Source organism: Colobus angolensis, unplaced genomic scaffold (assembly GCF_000951035.1).
Source record: "Colobus angolensis palliatus isolate OR3802 unplaced genomic scaffold, Cang.pa_1.0 Scaffold25, whole genome shotgun sequence".
In the NCBI taxonomy this organism is placed as follows: Eukaryota; Metazoa; Chordata; class Mammalia; order Primates; family Cercopithecidae; genus Colobus; species Colobus angolensis.
The window spans coordinates 5,938,822-5,943,959 of NW_012115710.1; the positions used below are offsets into that span (position 1 = coordinate 5,938,822).

At 41.7% G+C, this 5,138-nt stretch overlaps 2 long non-coding RNA genes across 2 annotated transcripts in view; one reads left to right on the forward strand and one right to left on the reverse strand.

The window, feature by feature from the left end:
• Positions 1-461: 461 nt before the first annotated feature.
• On the reverse strand, positions 462-2,957 carry LOC105514814. Its single transcript, XR_001002228.1, has 2 exons — positions 2,839-2,957; positions 462-2,284 (listed from the first exon to the last, which is right to left on the reverse strand). It is a non-coding gene; the product is annotated as an uncharacterized LOC105514814 (long non-coding RNA).
• The window catches only part of LOC105514813, an 18,142-nt gene continuing 15,691 nt past the window's right edge, over positions 2,688-5,138 (forward strand). Inside the window, exon 1 of the long non-coding RNA XR_001002227.1 lies at positions 2,688-2,841. This is a non-coding gene — a long non-coding RNA (uncharacterized LOC105514813). The remainder of the gene's footprint in view (positions 2,842-5,138) is intronic.

Here is a 5,138-nt window from a genome sequence, read left to right on the forward strand (position 1 = left end):
ATTCACAGATCCAAACGTTTCTCACTGGCTGACAAAACTGGGTGAAGTCAGGGTGGAGCACGGCGGAGGAACAGGGAGGAAGTGCAGAGTGAGAAAACATAAAGAAGTCAGGAAAGGCCAGAAGAGGAACTTCCTGTGAGTAAAGCCTCATACTCGGTGATTTATCTGTAGTCTGAATACAAGAGCTGTAAGGTCTGGGCAGTTGGAATGGAGGCTGAGCAGGAGATAGATGTGGTAGAGGCAGGGGTGGATGGGAGATCCTTGAAGATAGAGAAATGGCCTAGTGTGACAGTACAGAAATACTACAAAAACTCACTTGTAGAAAGCACGTTCTGCATATAATCAGACATGGAACAGTCCCATGCATTCCATAATAATTAAGAGAAAGATATTACCGGAGCATCGCTTAAAGGTACTACAAGAAAATAGGTGAGAAGACCAGGACGTTTTGTTTTGTTTGTTTGTTTGTTTGAGATAAAGAACAATCAAAGGAAAATGATGGACCAAAATTAACAATCATTCTTGGGGGGGAAAAAACTGCACCCACAATTCCTCAGTAAAAAGGATTACACATATTCTCGGCATAATACGTCTCTCTCAGGCCAAAGGCTATCCTTGTGCTTCATGTGGACGCTATGAAATCATTCCAGCGGAGGTCAGGAAAATACCAAGTATGATCTTCCCTATTTAAGTTAAAATATTGGAATAAACTTGAAATACGGTGATTGAACGGAAGGACATTAAACTGTAACTCACCAGACATGTTATTTTACCCTACAGACAAACACAACAAATCACCTGAAATAAGCTACAAAAGTAAGATAAACCAGTAAGTTAGAGAAATAATCTTTTTTTTTTCTTTTGAGACGGAGTCTCCCTCTGTTGCTCAGGCCAGAGTGCAGTGGTGCAATCTTGGCTCACTGCAACCTCTGCTTCCTGGGTTCTAGCGATTCTCCTCCTCAGCCTCCCAAGTAGCTGGGATTGCAAATATGCGTCACCAAGTCTGGCTGATTTTTCTTGTATTTTTAGTAGAGATGGGGTTTCACCATGTTGGACATGCTGGTCTCAAACTCCTGACTTCAGGTGATTTGCCTGCTTCGGGTTCCCAAGTGCTGGGATTACAGGCATGAGTTACCGCGCCCGGCCAGAAGAATCTTAATATACAAAAATGAATAGCTTTTTAATATTACAGACTATCCCAATTCCATGAAAGAAGAAAATACACCCATTAAAATAGAAACTATGGTGCCTAGAATTAAACTGTACAAAAAAACTACATGACCCATATAATTTTTTTATGTTGAAATAATTTTAAACGTGAAAAAATAGCAAAGATTCGTATAAATCCTCAACCACCTTATCCTAATGTTAGCTTTATATAATTGTATTTATATATAATAGTTGTTATATATAAAATAATTGTATATGTACATTTATCATATTATATATCATACATATACATTTATTGTATTATATATAATATACAGCTGTATATGTAACTGTAATATAATAATTATACACATAACAGTATATGTAATACAATTATCTAACCAGGAAATGGATGTTAGCATATCATACCATTACCTAATGTGCAGACCTTATTTGAATTTTGTCTACATTTGTCTAAATGTCCGCTTTCTTCTCCAAGATCTAAGCGAGGATCTCACATTGCACTTAGTTGTTATCTGTCCTTAGATTCCTCCAGTCTGCGACAATTTCTTATTTTTTCCTTGTCTTTTGTGATTGTGACACTTTCGCTGAGCACGGTCAATTATTTTATAGAATGTTTATGAATTTGGATTTCTTTGACGTTTTCTCATGATTAGGTTGAGGTCATGCATGTTTGTCTTCTGTGTTCAGTCAACATGCCCCAGCCTTTTTGGAATATTTCTTCATGTTCTGGCGTCACAATTTATTCCAATGTTATCTTGTATATTCCCTGCCCCAGCCCTGGAAGTAACCACTTCTCCACAGATCCTTGGCTCCCTTGTATTCAAAATAGTATTTAGAAACCAAGGCAGGGCACAGTGGCTCACGCCTGTAATCCCAGCACTTTGGGAGGCTGATCTCGAGGTCAAGAGACGGAGACCATCCCAGCCAACACGGTGAAACCCCGTTTCTACTAAAAATACAAAAAATTAACTGAGCGTGATGGCATGCGCCTGTAATCCCAGCTACTCGGGAGGCTGAGGCAAGAGAATCGCTTGAACCCGGGAGGCAGAGGTTGCAGTGAACCGAGATTGTGCCATTGCACTACAGCCTGGGTGACAGAGGGAGACTCGATCTCAAAAAAAAAAAAAAAGTAATATTGATTAAAAATCAAATTGCATGAGAATGCATAGCAGGATACCAACGAAATACAACTTTTAAATATACAGAAAATAATATTTAAAATACAAACCAAACATATAAATCATGCAGGGGGATTAACACGTTTCTGGATAGTGGTAACAGCCGAGAGTGGCTGGATGAATTCCAGAGAAATTTCATATATTGCTTCAACTTTATTTAAAATATATTATTACCTATGTCTTAGATAGTTTATTTTAAATAATGGGCAAGGATATTATAAACTCTGCAGAAGTAAGTGTAATCGTGTTTTTTCCTGCCCACATTAAAGACTGCCCAGATGCTTGCACTGACCCTGTGGACCACCCACAACCATCATGGCGACCGGAAATCCTAAGAGCTTACTTCCCTTAGTTCTCAGAAAGCCTTCCTTCACTGCGAGCATTATTCAAAAGAAGCTGAGAACCAGAGAAACCGACCTAAGGGGATTCTCCCATTTGGCCCGTCCTCCCCTGAAGTCACCACTTGCTGCTTCTCTGGAGCGCTTACCAGGTGAGTTTCAGGAGCCCCAGGGTACAGGAAGGAGAAACGGAGGCTTGTTGCTAGGGCACCGCCAGGCTGCTCTGTGTTCTGCTCCTCTTGGTTAGCAAGGAGGGAGTACGACAAAGCGCGTGTCAGAAGGGGAAACGGGGCCCTCCCCTTGTTAAAAACAAATCCCTCTAGAAGCTCGGCATCCTGTTAGTCATAGCTTAAATTTATGACTTCAATGACTTGGCTTGGACAGTCTTTAATCTCTTTCATACTTAATTTAATTTCTGTAATAATAATTTTTACACCAATGTTTATGTTGCTAATACTAATAATTTTACACTGTAACTGTATAACTTTAATTATTAGAAGTTTTAACCTAACTAACAAACATATGAAAGCTTCCTAAGGGAAACAATTTTTTTTTTCTTTTTTTTTGAAACTGAGGCTGGCTCTCTCGCTAGGCCGGAGTGCAGTGGCATGATCTGGGCTCACTGCAACCTCTGCCTCCCAGGTTCAAGCAATTCTTGTGCCTCAGCCTCCCGAGTAGCTGGGACTACAGGCGTGCACCACAACGCCCAGCTAATTTTTTATTTTTTATTTATTTTTATTTTATTTTATTTTATTTTTTTTTGAGACAGAGTCTCGCTCTCTCGCCCAGGTTGGAGCGCAGTGGCAGGATCTCGGCTCACTGCAAGCTCCACCTCCCGGGTTTACGCCATTCTCCTGCCTCAGCCTCCTGAGTAGCTAGGATTACAGGCGCCCGCCACCACGCCCGGCTAATTTTTGTGTTTTTAGTAGAGACAGGGTTTCACCTTGTTAGCCAGGATGATCCCGATCTCCTCACCTTGTGATCCACCCGCCTCCGCCTCCCAAAGTGCTGGGATTACAGGCGTGAGCCACCGCGCCCGGCCTAATTTTTTATTATTAGTAGAGATGGGGTTTCACCATGTTGCCCAGGATGGTCTCCGTCTCTTGACCTCGAGATCAGCCCACCTCGGCCTCCCAAAGTGCTGGGATTACAGGCGGGAGCCCCTGCGCCCGGTCGTAAACACTGTTTATTTGGGAATAGAGCATTGCCATTGGGAATAGACATGCCATATTAAACTATGTGTATATTCAGGGAGATAAAGGAAGACAGAAATGGGGAGGATTACATATTCTTTTGACAGAATTTTCCTTGGCTGCAAAGATCAGCAACAAGGGTGACATTAGTCCGAGGTTGGACCAGCAGTTGCTGGGCAGCATTCCTTGCAGAAATATTTTTTGTTTAAGGTTGTGAAGACCTTTATGCAAGGTTGTGGCTTTTGTGGAGTCTTTTTCATTTTTGGGCATACAAGGATAACAGTCCTCTCTTCATGGCTTTCCTGGCTCTATTTGTCAGGGTTACCTTAACATAAGTGACTCCACTTTGTTCTGACAACTTTCAGATTTGCCCTTGTGATCAAGAAGTTTCTCTGAAAGCATTCTCCTGCCTCAGCCTCCCGAGTAGCTGGGACTACAGGTGCTCACCACCACACCCAGCTAATTGTTTTTGTATTTTTAGTAGAGATGGGGTTTCACTATGTTGGCCAGGCTGGTCTCGAACCCCTGACTTGTGATCTGTCCACCCCGGTCTCCCAAAGTGCTGGGATTACAGGCATGAGCCACCGCACCCGGCCTGCATTTCTTTTTTCAAAGAATTACTGTGGCATTTTCCCCAATGTCATTGTGTTCTGTGGTTCTTATCTAGTCTTCACATTTATTTACATAATGAACTTTAATGATGAATTTCTACAGAATTTTTGTCACTAAGTGGTTGCCTAGAAGTATATATACTAAGATGGAACATACTGAAATATGAGCTAACTTTTCTCATTCAATTATTGATTACTTAATTAGTTAGTTTGTTTATTTATTTATTATTTGGGGGATGGGATCTTGCAATGCTGCCCAGACTGGACTCAAACTCCTGGGCTCAAACTCCTGCCTCAGCCTCCCAAGTAGGTGGGATTACAGGCATGTACTACTTCACCTGGCTCAATTATTTATTATTTATAACTCATTATACATATATTCAGATAACTTAATCTGTGAGCTAAACTCTTCCACTTTGTTGACAGTCATTTCTGTGTTTGCTGTGTGGCTACGTATGCTATGTGTTTCCTCTATGCTTGAGATAGGATGATGGGGATTCTTCAGTGGCTGTGTGAGTTGTTATTCTAGGGCACTTAAGAATATGAATTGGTAGGCCGGGTGCGGTGGCTCAAGCCTGTAATCCCAGCACTTTGGGAGGCCGAGACGGGTGGATCACGAGGTCAGGAGATCGAGACCATCCTGGC